This window comes from Bubalus bubalis, chromosome 1, assembly GCF_019923935.1.
Source record: "Bubalus bubalis isolate 160015118507 breed Murrah chromosome 1, NDDB_SH_1, whole genome shotgun sequence".
Taxonomy (NCBI): domain Eukaryota; kingdom Metazoa; phylum Chordata; class Mammalia; order Artiodactyla; family Bovidae; genus Bubalus; species Bubalus bubalis.
In genome coordinates this window covers 38,337,229-38,352,232 of record NC_059157.1, presented here as the reverse complement: position 1 = coordinate 38,352,232, position 15,004 = coordinate 38,337,229, and the positions used below count along the sequence as shown (strand labels likewise).

Genomic DNA, 15,004 nt, shown 5'->3' with positions numbered 1-15,004 from the left:
CACGCTCTAGTTTCCATCTAAATAAAGTGGATCTCCCCGGAGACACTAGTGGTAAAGAACACGCCTGCCAATGCAGGTGACATAGGACACCCGGGTTTGATCCTTGGGTCCAGAAGATCCCCTGGAAGAGGGCACAGCAGCCCACTCCAGTGTTTTTGCCTGGAGAATCCCCATGGACAGAGGAGCCTGGCAGGCTACAGTCCATGGGGTCCAAAAGAGTCGGACATGACTGAAGCGACTTAGCACGTAGCATGAAAAAGTTTCCAACTGCTGCCAGAGGCTCAGTCCTGGAGGCAGGAAGTTTCCAGATGAAGGTGTAGGTGGGTTTGTTTTCTCCTGAGGCCGCCATCCTTAGAGTGTGCACACCACTCACCTTCTGCGTCCTTCTCGGCCTGCCCCTCCTCAGGCTCTGGGGTCTCCTGCTTTTCTTCTAAGGGCACCAGTCTGCTGGGATGAGGGACCCACCCTCAGGGGATGACTTTAACCTAATCAGTGTTTTATCTGCCCCTTCCTCATACACAGCCCCATTCTGGTCCCTTCAATCTTTATTTATTTTTTATTTTTGGCCACACCCTGCAGCATGTGAGATCTTAGTACCCTGACCAAGGTTCAAACCTGCTGTCTCTGCTTGGGAAAGTGAAGTCTTAACCACTAGATCCCCCATCAAGATGTCACATTCTGGTCTCTTCAAGGTGAGGGATTCAACATACGAATTTGGGGGAGGCGACACAATCCAGTTTATAAAGTTCATTCATTTTTTGGGTTTTGTTTTGTTTTTTTTTGGTTTGTTTTTAAACCTCTTATTTTTTATTGATTTTTTAAAAAGTAGAAGTACAATTGACCTACAGGATATTACTTTCAGGTGTGCAATTTAGTACTTTGATATTTGGATGATGATAATGGATCATGTTGTTCAGTTGCCCAGTCATGTCCGACACTTTGTGACCCCATAGACTGCAGCACACCAGGCCTCTCTGTCCCTCACCATCTCCCCAAGTTGCTCAAGTTCAGGTCCGTTGCATTGGTGATGCCATCCATCCATTTCATCCTCTGACACCCTCTTTTCCTTCTGTCTTCAATCTTTCCCAGCATCAGGGACTTTTCCAATTAGTCAGCTGTTCGAATCCAGAGAAGGCAATGGCAACCCACTCCAGTGTCCTGCCTGGAAAATCCCAGGGACAGGGGAGCCTGGTGGGCTGCCGTCTATGGGGTGGCTAGGAGTCAGACATGACTGAGCAACTTCACTTTATTTTTTCACTTTCATGCATTGGAGAAGGAAATGGCAACCCACTCCAGTGTCTTGCCTGGAGAATCCCAGGGACGGGGGAGCCTGGTGGGCTGCCGTCTATGGGGTTGCACAGAGTCGGGCATGACTGAGTCGTAGTAGCAGCAGCAGCAGCAGCTGTTTGAGTCAGATGACCAGAATACTGGAGTTGCAACTTCAGCATCGGTCCTTCCAAGGAGTATTCAGGGTGATTTCCCTTGAATTTGACTGCTTTGAATTCCTTGCTGTTCAAGGGACTCTGAGAGGTCCATAATGGATAATACTCTACATAAAATATTTATAAAATATTGGCTATATTCCCCATGCTGTGCATTGCATCCCTGTTAGTTCTCTGTTTCATACTTGATTATCTGGTAGTAGAATCGAGTGTTGATTCTGCTCCTGGAGGCCGGTTTGGAGTATTTCAGGAAGCTCCTGGAAACACTTCCCCAAAAAGCGTGTCCCCTCAGTGATGTATATTAACAACCACAATGTACTATAATAGACAGTAATGGGAATAATGGGAATAATGAAGATTAACAAAATACAATGAGGACGATGATGAATGTGTGGAGGGAGATGTGCTTATTATATCAATGATGGTGATAAACCTATAGCAAAGGGGATGAAGGGAGAGGCTTCCCCGAGTGCGTGACAAGGTCGTGATATCAGTCCTCGAGGCAGCAGGGGTCTAGATTTAACAGGGAAATATGTTCTGGGGCAAAGCCTAGGAGCAGGAAGAGAAAGGAGTCCATGTCCACAGGAGGGCATGGGGGTGCTAACCCTATTGCCAGCCATGGAAGGAGGGGCTTCTGGGCACAGAGAGGCCTGGTCCGGGACCCCCACAGGACACCACCAGCTCTCTGGAGTGAGGACAGCTGGCTGACAGGGCAGCTGCCTCCTGGGACTTGCAGTTCCCAGTTTTGTTTCCCCCTGCCCCGCTAATTGTGGCTGAATTCCGGCCATCTGCCCTGACTGGGCCTGCAAGGGTCTGATTTCGAGACTGCCCACTCTGGCCACAGAGAATGGAGGGTGTTGTCCTCACAGCTCTCTGAGCTGCAGGGTGATGGGGCCCACACTCCCAGGGGGACTTTACCAGTCAGCACACGCAGGGGGGGACACATCAGCAAAGAGGCGCCTGTATCAAGGTGACACCCTCCCTCCTGGGGCTGACCACAGGGATGGAGGTCCAGCCCTGGACATTGTGGTCCGACTAAGGACACACACGAAGGGCCATGTAGACGCAATGGTCACTGTGTGCTTGGCCAGCACTTGCTGTCGGGCTGAGGTGAAGCTGGGCTTCCTGACTGCATGGATTTCTTCCTTCTCATCCTTTCCCAACATGGTTATCTTGGGATCACTCCCGAATAAATACTCAGCACAGGAAACTTCATCTCCTCTGCCCTCTGGTATCCAAAACTGTGACGAAAGTGATAAGATTGCAGGGAAAATGGGGCTCACAACAGAGGGAATCAAATTCTGCTCAGGATGGAAATAACATGAAGACTGATGGCATCTCATGAGACTTGAATTTTGATCGGACATGAGCTTTGCTGGCAAGAATCATGTCTATGAATTAATGAGGAAAAACACATGATTGTTTGAGGTGGGGAGAAATGCTAATGAGTTCTACCCTCAACCTGGATTAAAGAGGGTATGAGAGGGAAACCATTAGAAATAAAAGGAATCCAAACTGTTTGCTTATACTTTTTTTTTTGTTTCATTTAAAATTTCAGGTTGGGTGATGCCATAACATATTTAAATGCAAAGAGGAGGGTTCAGAGAGAAGGAGTGGTTTACAGTGTATATGGTTGGTTTGCAACTCATACAACTCAATATCAAAAAAACCAAACAAGCCAAATAACAATTGAGCAGAGGTCTGAACAGACATTTTTATAAAGAAGAAATACACTTGGCCACAGGCACATGAAAAGATGCTCAACAATGTTAATCAAAGAAATGGAAGTCCAATCCACAATGAGATCTCACCTCACACCTTATCACATGGTTATCATCAGAATTCTATGGCTAGCAGGTGTCGGCTAGAATATGGAGAGAAGGGAACTCTCCTACACTGTTGGTGGGAATGCAAATTGGTGTAGCCACTGTGGAGAACAGTATGGAGGTTCTTCAGACTACTAAGCAGAACTACTGTATGATCCAAAATTCCTCTCCTGGGTAAAATCTGAGAAAAGGAAAACATGAATTCTAATAGATACATGCACCTCTCATGTTCACATTAGTATTGTTTACAGGAGCCCAGATACGGAAGTGCCAAAGTGTCCATCCATAGATGAACAGATAATACCCTCCAGTCCACCCTTGTTGCTGCAAATGGCAAACTGCTTTCATTTTTATGGCTGAGTAATATTGCACTCTATATTATGCCAAGTGAAATAACTCAGAAAGAGAAACACTGTGTGTTATCATTTATGTGTGTAATCTGAAATAAAATAAAACAGAAACACACAGATATACACTACAAAGCAGTGGTTACCACTGGGGAAGGGGAGCTGGGAGGCACAAGTTAGGGGTTGGAAATTAAGAGGAACAAGCTGCCTTGTATAAAATAAATGAGCTGCCAGTATATATTACAAAACACAGGGAATACAGATGATATTTTACGGTAACTTTAGTGGGGCATCACCATGCGACATCTGAAACGAATATCATACTTTACATCAACTATCTTTAAAAACTAGATGAAAATAAAATACAGTGCATGCATTTTAAATCATAACATACATTCTGATGCCAGGAGAGAATAGGGGAAAACACAGGTAGAGAAATGAATTCCTGAGTGAGATGAAAGGCAATTCCTTTCATGTGGGAGATGGCATTAATAATGAATAATCCTTCAAGAGTTCTTTAAATCTTGTGGTGGAAACTGTCCACTCCCAAAATGATTTATTTCATTTAGGAAATGGTCTACACAAAATCTGATGAACCATAGAGAAAAGGATGAGCCCTTGAAGATTGAAGTGGTAATGGGGAAAGTTAAAAATATTCTTTTTTGAAAAAATTAAAATATAGTGGATTTACCTTAATATACTAGCTTCAGATGAAATTTCTTTAATGAACATCCGAGATGGAATTGAAATGCATGAAATAATAGGATTCCCAGGCATTATATGGGGTATAAGCAAAATGTCCTCAGATACAATGAAATACTCACTATGTCCTCTGTTTTAATTTTTTCCATTTGGGAACCCGGAACTTTTAGCTTAAAGAACCATTGCCACACCAGTAATATTTCTACTCAAATATAGAAATCAACTGTGCATGGCATGGAAGTAAAATAAATTACAATAGTTTACTATGTAGGAAAATTTTTTGTTGATTTCCCCACTAACCAACAAATAGAGTATAAAATTGTCTTCCCATTTTCTGTGCACAGTTAATAAATTTTTAACATGTTCTTGAAGGCGCTGTGTGGCCAGTGCTTTAATGAGTCATGCTCTGCAGTCCAGCAGTAGGTCCTATACGGTCACCTCAGTATTTATCTTTCAAGTGTTCATAGTCCTTCATCTTGCATTTTATTTTTAATTTCTCCCAGAGAATCCCAGCTTCATTTCCCCAGAATCCCAGTGTATCTGATGTCCTGCTTGTTTTGAAGACATAGTATGGTTCATGGTGCAGAAAATGCACTCAAAATATTTATGGATGAAGAAGGAAATGATGGATCTTCTCACTGTCCCTGGACAATGTCATTACATCCTTGCTCTTCAACATGCTTGAGGGTTATACTTTCCTATTAGTTTGGGAAACCTAATCTGGTGCCTCAGTCCGTAAAGCATCTGTCTACAATGTGGGAGATCCGGGTTCGATCCCTGGGTCGGGAAGATCCCCTGGAGAAGGAAATGGCAATCCACTCCAGTACTATTGCCTGGAAAATCCCATGGACACAGGAGCCTGGTAGGCTACAGTCCATGGGGTCGCAAAGAGTCGGACACGACTGAGCCAAGGCAAAGTGTAAGCAATAATCAAATTGAAGAGGGTTCCTGATAAGGTGAACCATAGCCTAGATTGGATTATAGGCTGTTCTTCAGATATAAAAGGAAGTCAAACAGACAGAGGGATGCATCTGTTCAGAGAAGAAGCTGCACTGCTTGGGACCTTGAAGAAAGAGAAATCAGCTGCTTGCTGTGGAGTCCTCAGAATCCGCTTGGCTTCACCAGCTCCTGCAATTTGGGGTTTTGGTGAGTCCTCCAAACTGAGATAGGAGTGTGTTTCTTTCCCTTAAATGTTATGTCTTATCTGTCTCTAGACACTGGTGTCAAAGCAGCCTCTTATGGTCTCTGACTCATACTGTGTCAACATTTTCTTTGCCACTCTCATTTCCAACCTTTGACTGGTCACATCCCTTTTTTTCAGCTCCAACACTGTTGTCTTAAATCTATTTAATTATTTCATCTGCCTAACCAAAGATCCTAGCCGTGTGCTCTCCAATACAGCCGCATGTGGCTGGAATATTTAAATTCATGCAACCGAATAGCTAACTTTCACATCGTTGGTAGTGTCATCCAGATTTCAAGTCTCTTGTCATGATACACGTGTGGCACAGCAGTTTCTGTATCATACAACGCTGGTATAGAGCATGCCCTTTGTCTTGGAAAGTTCTACTGGCTGTTGAACTTTCCAAAGATCAGATGTTGATCTCCATCTGATGTTTTTACTAATTTGTTTCTAAATACTTCATTTTCTGCCTCTCTGAATTACTCTCCTTTTATGGGTTTCATCAAGCGATTTTCTTCCTTTCTTATGTGACTTGAGATATATTTTTATATTGAAATAATTATTTCAAGATGGAGGGTCTCTTGAAATGTCTCCACTGGTGTGACTGCCCTTTTGCATATGACTGGGGTTTCCTTCACTATCATAGGAATTTACCTGTTCCTCTTATCAGTAGAAGGAAAATTCTAACAGTGAAAAAGAACATGTCACTTCACTCTGAAATTATCTTTAAGTCAAAATGAAAGGCAAATCTTGATCGGTTTTCCTGGACAGTCCCTCATGATCCATGGGGTTGCAGAGTTGGACATGACTAAAGTGACTTAGCAAGCACGCACGGACAGTCCATCCCACGGATAATCCAATCAGTGATTCAATCACTTTCTTGAGTGGATTTTGGGGTTTGTGCTTTGTCCTAGACACTTGATTCCTCTCCACAGTTAGCAGAGGCATGGATCCAGGAATTCATTTCTGATAGGAAATGATCCCTAGGCTTTCACTTTGATTGTGAATGGAGGACTGGAGAGCAGGAGCCTGAGAGCAAATATCTTTAGGGAGATTTCTGTTTCAAGACAGAGGGGATGTGATGAAGGGATCGACTGTGGATATATGGAGAGGTTCCTCCCAAACTGGGTGATAAACATGAAGAGAGATTAAAGAGAGCTTCTTCTGATTGCTAATGTTAGAGGTCATATTACAGGTAAAACCAGGGAGACCTTTGTTACCCTAAAGGAATTTGATCACAGGACACTGACTGAGCAAAATTAGATGACAGCTGCTCCTTCCTCTAGTGTAACTCTGTCATATTAAAGTTTTTGGAATCTTTGGGTGTCATTGGTAAATTGGCAAATAAAGCAATTTCTTCCCAAACCTCAGTTTTTCCATATTTTTGAACATCCTTGATCTAGAGAACTGCAACAGTCTATGACAGTAACACTGTGACTCCTGGATGCCAGCTACCTTCTGGTTCGGAGGATGTTAAGGACGAGGCTGGCCGGATAGGTGCTATGGTTTCTCCAAATGGAATAAGTCCTCGATTCAACTCCATCTAAAATAGGTCCTTCAGTTCAGTTCAGTTGCTCAGTTGTGTCCAACTCTTTTCAACCCCATGAGTCACAGCACGCCAGGCCTCCCAGTTCATCACCAACTCCCAGAGTACACTCAGACTCGCGTCCATCGAGTCAGTGATGCCATTCAGCCATCTCATCCTCTGTCGTCCCCTTCCCCTCCTGCCCCCAATCCCTCCCAGCATCAGAGTCTTTTCCAATGAGTCAACTCTTCGCATGAGGAAGCCAAAGTACTGGAGGTGACTGATATTCATGTGCATGTGGGACAGAAGTAATGTCAGGGCTGAGGGGAGCTGGAAGGCAGTGTGTTTCCAGAGGACTGCCAGGGCTGTTGGAGAAGCACTGTGGGCGCATAAGGCAGGAGATGATCTGGGGGCTTCCAGAGTGTTTACTACAGCAGTAAACCACCATCCACTCTGGCGAGAGTCAGGGTCCCCGAGGGTGGGAACCCGGGAGGACACTGAGCAATTCTGGGTGCCACGGGCTGATGAACACAAAGTCAATGCTTAGCACGTTCTTATTTGCAGACTCTGACTTTCTGTGTTAGCAACCGCAGCTCTAGCTCTTCACATGGGATCTGGGAGAGAAGAAGCTGCATAGTATTCCCTGGACGCACCACCGGTTTCCGAGTGCTGGGCTGGGGCTACACCCAGGTGAAGTTTGGGGGCTTGAATTCAGGTGGGTGTGGAAGCACAGGACTGGGGTCTTGTGGCTTCTCCATCCTCAGGTTGGCCTGCCTAGTGCTTGATCAGCTGTGAGTGAGATCCCAAGAAAGGCTCACGGTGACTGATCAGTTGAGCATGGAGCCCCTGGTGAGTAGTGATGCTTCCTCCTGAAGCTGCACCCAGTCCCCATCCTTCCTCAGCTCAGCTGCCCACTCTGGACAGCGATAGGGCTGCTCTGTCTAAACCAGAACATCCATAGTTTTTTAAGACTTGATGACATTAAAGATGTAGCAGTCAACTTCACCCAGAAAAGTGGAGCCTGCTAGACAAGTCCCAGAAAAACCTGTTCAGAAATGTGATGCTGGAAACTGTCACCCACCTGGTCTCTGTAGGTGAGTCTGTCAACAGGGATGTGCCTGCACCTGTGTCCATTCTGTTCATTCACTCACTGAACAAGCATTTAGAACAGCTTCCCTGTGTCCCACTCTGGCTGCTTCCTGATTCTCTGCTAGTCCTCATAATTACTTAAAGGAAGACATTCCTTTTCATGGCACTTTTCATTACCACACTGAAAGGTCACCTTGGCCAGGTTTCGTATCTTTATTGATACTTAGTCTCAACATTCAGAACAGGACTGGGGATTCAATGGACATTTTAATGCATAAATAAAAGTATCAAATATTTTAAAAAATAATTCTTTTGTTCCAATCACTTCATGAAGGCTTAACACCAGAGTCCTGTATATGCCATAATTTCAATTCTTCCTGTAAGGTGAATCACTACTGGATCTTGTTTGACAGAAATATTCAGCCCACGGTAGAGTCTCTTGATCTTTCCCATTTGGAAAAGACTGAGGATTCTGTGGCCTTTCTCTGAACTGGTGCATGGGCATCAGCCCCTAGACAGCCTCACTGTTATTGCTGCTGCTCTGGGTTTCCTCCTGGTCTGCTGAAGGACCTTCACTGTTCTGTCTGGTGAAGATGTTACCTGCACCAACCTTTAATTATCTCTTTATTGTCTTCACTACCTTACCCATGACTTGAGCACAGCAAAGGGTAATTAGCCCACACTCAAAATCCACGTGTTTTTTTTTTTTTAATCAAACAGGCTATCGAATTAGCAAATCAGATGTAATTTCATAGCTGGAACAAGGAACAGAGCTGTGGACTGAAGCAGCAGGAGGCCTCCAAGGTCAGAGTCCAGGTGAGCATCAGGGGCCTGGGCTTCAGGGCAAAACAGTTTCAACCGGTGTGTTAAGTCCTTCGAGACACCAGATGAAAGTCTGATGAAGGCAGGGATATATTCCAAAGTGGAAGTGAGGACACTGGGGCATATTCCTCTTGTTGTCATCATTCTGGGCCCCTATCATCACAATTCATATTACTTCCTGCCATTTTCTCTTCTTTAAGGAAAGGGTTCTTGTGGAATTATCCCACTTAAATTTTCACATAGTGATTCTTGTTCTCCACCATTTTCTGACCCAATGTCTCGGGAACACATTACATTGTTATATTTTAATCCTGTTTTTCTTTTCTAACAGACAATGACTTTTTAAATATTTCTTTCAAATGCTACATTGAGTATTTCCTTGCTATACACAGTTTCTCCAACTGAGTGCCAATTTTTGAAACATACATGGACCTTGGTGGTTGTCTACATTTTATTTCCCTAATGCCATTCTAAAATCTATATTTTTTCCATTCTTTAGGCAGTGAAGGATCCCTTAAACAACAAGAAATTATATTCATGAGAAGTGTCTACAGAAAGCACATATCCTCTACTATGTCAGTAGGAAGTTTCAGGGGCGGGAACCTCAGTCATCCAAATGAAAGACCCAGCAGTGTGATAAGTTGGTAACTGAGCACAGTTGCCTGTGTGTAAGTTGAGATAAAGCTCTTTCAGAGCAAATTTTTGGATATTCTGAAATTGGTTAAGTGAATATGAGCTTAAAACTAATGTAAGGAAAAAAATCAATAGCACAAACATTGTTCATCTCCTAGTCTTTAGAACACACTGAAGTTTTCAAAATTAATCTAATATCTGGGGTTTGGAAACTATAAAAGAGAATGTTTGTGCCTGAAGGGGAGTAACACAACATGTTTGCAACTAACTCGGGAGACATTTTACCAGGAGACTATTCCTGGCTGATGCTCTAGGGTGAACATGTAGAAGAATAAGTGTCTGCCTGGACATGGGCAAACCAGTAACAGCCTCATATCTCTTCTCCTAAAACAGGTTTCTCACCAGCAAGAGGGATCCTGCTGGATGCACTAATTTGAGAGATGAATTAGCTTTTAGATCTTCACCTCAACATTCATCAATTCACTAAAGAACGAAACATGTCAGCAAACAGTGTGGAAAATCATGTAGTCAAGGATCATTTCTTAATGCACATGGTCCTATTCACACTAGAAGAAAATCATGTGAATGTCCTCTATGTATAAAAGTCTTTAATAATTACTTTAGCCTCAGATGACACAGGATGATTCACACTGGAGAGAAACCAAACAAATGCAGTCTCTGTGGAAAGGGCTATTTTCTGAGAAACCACAATTGGGTCCACACTGGAGAGAAACGATTTGAATGTCATGTGTGTGGGAAACTCCTCAAAGTTCCTACCTGGAACATGAGAAAACACCCAGGAGAGAAGCCCTATAAATGTCGTCTGTGTGAGAAAAGTTTTCATCAAATCTCTTACCTTAGAAAACACGAGAAACTCCATCCCAAAGAGAAGCACTATGAATGTTGTCAGTGTGGGAGTCTTTAGCCAAAGCTCTGGCCTTAGTCAGCACAAGAGAATCCATGCTGGAGAGAAACCTCACGTGTGTCTTGTGTGGGGGAAGGCCTTCAGTCAGAGTCCTGAATTGACTCAGCACAAAAGGACCCACACAGGAGAGAAACCCTATCAATGTCAGCGGTGTGGGAGCACCTTCAGTCAATATGCAAACCGGAGAAGGCATGAGAGAACACACACGGGTGAGCAACCCTACGAGTGTCAGCTCTGTGGGAAATGCTGTAGTCACAGCTCTTCCCTTAGACGACACGAGGGAATCCAGCACCAGAGAGCAAAGCAGGAAGGCCCTCAGTAGACTTTCTCACCTGAGGTGACATACTCTTCCTTCCACATTCCACACATGAGGAATGTGGGAGGAACAACAGCCATAGTGTTAGCATTTAAACTCACCAAGTTCACACTCAGTAAAGTAACTGTCTGTAATCAATATGGAGGCTCCTTAAGGCATCACACTCCCTGGTCCAGACAGGAATCACCTGTGGACATGGATCCACATGTGCGCTATCTCTGTGGCAAAGCCTTTCGTCATTGGCCTGACCTCAGGTAACTTAGCAGCTGCTGCTGCTGCTACTAAGTCTTTTCAGTCGTGTCCGACTCTGTGGGACCCCATGGATTGCAGCCTACCAGGCTCCTCCATCCATGGGATTTTCCAGGCAAGAGTACTGGAGTGGGGTGCCATTGCCTTCTCCAACTTAGCAGAACTCCCTCTAAATACAATATGCGTGTTTTCAGGAACAACTCCCAACCCTTAAAGACCCTAGAGGATGTGAGCAGAGGGTAGAATGCCTAGTTTTTCTTTCATAATCATTGTTCAACGTGAGCCAACTCCATGTGGAAAACCACTAGGACTTTGATAACTGTCAACAAACATTTGGCCAAGCCCCAGGCTTGATGTGCACAAGAAATTCCATGAAAAAAATAAGCACTAAGACAAGACCAAGTGGATATCTTCCTGATTATCCACTCAGATGAGGTGTGTTCCTGCCAAAGCAGCACAATTCCCCAAGAAGGCCCAAGTCCATCACAGAAACACACACAAGGATGGTACTGATACCTCACTACTTTTCTCTTTTTTCTTACTTATTTATTTAATTTTAGCTATGTGGGGTCTTTTTTGCTATGAGGGCTTTTTCTCTAGTTGCATCGAGCCAGGGCCTCTCTCTGGGTGCCCTGTGCAGGCTTCTCCTTGCAATCGCTTCTCTTGCTGCAGAGCATAGGCTCTATGGTGCATGGACTCAGTAGTTGTGTCTCCCGGGCGCTAGAACGCAGGCTCAATAGTGGCACATAGGCTTAGTTGCTCTGTAGCATGTGTGATCTCCCCACACCAGGGATCGAACCTATGTCTCCAACATTGGCAGGTGGATTTTTATCCACTGAACTACCAGGGACACTCCATCATTAGCTTTCAAAATCTCCACGAGGAATTCTGGGGACAGTCGGGTGCTACAACTGAGCAAGGGTAAGGGGCAACCAATTGTCTTGTCTGTCTATTGTCATGCATTTCATTCCTTGGGTACAAATGGCTCAACAAGGTCATGTGACCTTGGAGTAGCATGAAGGTCAGTTTGCAAAGACAACTTTCCCCATGGACACATCCTCAGCCTCCTGAGTAGCTTCATGTCATCCAGTGAAGTCTGTCCAGCACCCATTTTTCTGAGATTCTACTGACAGATAGGAGGAGTGCAGCTGGATCTCAGGTTGCTTTGAAATATATGTGGTGTTCAGCTACACCCCCAGAGAAATGGAACAGCAGTCAAAATATGTAGTGATGTGGCTTTAGACAATGGGGTGAAGATTCTTTAATTTTTTTAAATTTTCATTTCAATTTTTCTGAGGTATTCTGTTATAATATTAGATGAGTTTTAGGTTTACAACAATATATTTCAGCTCCTGCATACCGTGCACCTGCTCAGCACCAACACGTTATCTTCCCTCCTTCACTCTCCGTGACTGTGTTATCCTTGGGCCCTCCCTCCTGCCAATTCCCTGCTGCATCCACCACTCAGTTCTGTGTATCTGTGTATGTGTTCTTGTGTCATTTGTTTTGTTCCTTGATTTTTTTTTTCACTTGATTTCTCTTTGTTTCTTTGTTTCTTCCTGCTTTATACATGAGTAGAGTCAATAGGTGTTCTGTTCTCTTAATCTGTCTTCAGACATGGAAGGAATAAACCTGATATATGACTTGGATTAGTCAGGAAAATCTTAACAAGGTCACATGACCTTGGAGCAGTAACAAGTCAGCTAAGAAATGGAAATTCCACCACAGACCCTCAGCCACCTCCGAGGCTGCATCCCCTCCAGTGGACGGAGTCCATTTCCCACCATTCTGAGCATCTACTGACAGATGGGAGGTACCCAGCTGGATTTCTGGTTGTTTGTTTTTATTTGGTGTTCAGTGTATCCCCTAGAGAAACAAGACGTAGATAAAATATGTACACAGGTGGCTTTATGCACTGTGAAAGTCGTTCAGTCCTGCCTGACTCTTTGCGACCCCAGGGACTGTATAGTCCCTGGAATTCTCCAGGCAAGAATACTGGAGTGGGAGGTCTTTCCCTTCTCCAGGGAATCTTTCCAACTCAGGGATCGAACCCAGGTCTCCTGCATTACAGGCAGATTCTTTACCTGCGGAGTCACAAGGGATGCACTGAGGCATGGATAATGTAATTTTTAAGTACTTCTTTTTCTAGGGTACCTTTGGCTTACAATAGTACATGTTTTATTTGTATAAAAATAGATTTCAACTCTGGCATGCCATAAAACTGACCAGCACCAAAAACTGGGTTTTTCTTTTACCGCCCTGTGGGCCTCTTTTACTGCCACCCTCTGACACCCGCTGCTCTGTTCTGTGAATGTGTGTTTTTTCTTGTTTCATTTGCTCTCTCTTAATAATGTTTTGTACTTCTTCCCTCTTTTTCTTTGTATTTAGTGTTCCATATATGAGTGAATTTTCTAAGGCATTTCTCTTTTCTGAAAGTGTCTGCAAGATGTTGTTAGATCAAATGTGATACTTAACCTTGATTGGATTAATACAACCTCGTCAAGGTCAGGTGATGTGGGAGCACAGTCAAAGGCAGCAGGAGAGGGAAATGACCCCTCTGACCCTCCTTAGCCACCTTCAAAGGTGCACAAAGTGTCCAGCACCGATATTCTGAGCATTTACTGACAGGTAAGAGGGATGCGGCTGGGATTAAGGCTGTTTTAGATTTGGTGGTGTGTGTCCATGGGAGAAATGGGACAGTAGACGAAAGAAGTGTCAATGTGGTCTAGGCGATGGGGTATGGATACTTTAATGTTTACATTTCATGATTTTTTGTAGGGTGATTTTCTTGAAGAGATCTCTAGTCTTTCCCATTCTGTTGTTTTCCTCTCTTTCTTTGCATTGATTGCTGAGGAAGGCTTTCTTATCTCTCCTTGCTATTCTCTGGAACTCTGCATTCAGATGCTTATATCTTTCCTTTACTCCTTTGCTTTTGGCTTCTCTTCTTTTCACAGCTATTTGTACGGCCTCATCCAACAGCCATTTTGCTTTTCTGCATTTCTTTTCCATGAAGATGGTCTTGATCCCTGTCTCCTGTACAGTGTCACGAACTTCCGTCCATAGTTCCTCAGGTACTCTGCCTATCAGATCTAGTCCCTTAAATCTATTTCTCCCTTCCAGTGTGTAATTATCAGGGATTTGATTGAGGTCATACCTGAATGGTCTAGAGGTTTTCCCCACTTTCTTCCATTTAAGTCTGAATTTGGCAAGAAGGAGTTCATGATCTGAGCTACAGTCAGCTCCCGGTCTTGTTTTTGCTGCCTATAAAGAGCGTCCCCATCTTTGGCTGCAAAGAATATAATCAATCTGATTTCGGTGTTGACCATCTGGTGATGTCCATGTGTAGAGTCTTCTCTTGTGTTGTCGGAAGAGAGTGTTTGCTCTGACCAGTGCATTCGCTTGGCAAAACTCTATCGACCTTTGCCCTGCTTCATTCCGTATTCCAAAGCCAAATTTGCCTGTTACTCCAGGTGTTTCTTGACTCCCTGCTTTTGCATTCCAGTCCCCGATAATGAAAAGGACATCTTTTTTGGGTGTTAGTTTTAAAAGGTCTTGTAGGTCTTCATAGAACTGTTCAACTTCAGCTTCTTCAGGTTTAATGGTTGGGGCATAGGCTTGGATTACTCTGATATTGAAAGGTTTGCATTGGAAATGAACAGAGATCATTCTGTGGTTTTTGAGATTGCATCCAAGTACTGCATTTCAGACTCTTTTGTTGACCATGACGACTACTCCATTTCTTCTCAGGGATTCTTGCCCACAGGAGTAGATATAATGATCATCTGAGTTAAATTCACCCATTCCAGTCCATTTTAGTTGGCTGATTCCTTGAATGTCAATGTTCACACTTGCCATCTCCTGTTTGACCACTTCCAATTTGCCTTGATTCATGGACCTGACATTCAAGTTTCCTATGCAATATTGCTCTTTAAAGTGTCGGACCTT

The 15,004-nt window shown here is 43.8% G+C and overlaps 1 long non-coding RNA gene across 1 annotated transcript; it reads left to right on the top strand.

Moving 5' to 3' along the window:
* The first annotated feature begins 4,584 nt into the window (after positions 1–4,584).
* On the top strand, positions 4,585–10,792 carry LOC123332538. Its single transcript, XR_006549341.2, has 4 exons — positions 4,585–5,463; positions 8,835–8,930; positions 9,436–9,604; positions 9,963–10,792. It is a non-coding gene; the product is annotated as an uncharacterized LOC123332538 (long non-coding RNA).
* The last annotated feature ends 4,212 nt before the right edge of the window (positions 10,793–15,004 follow it).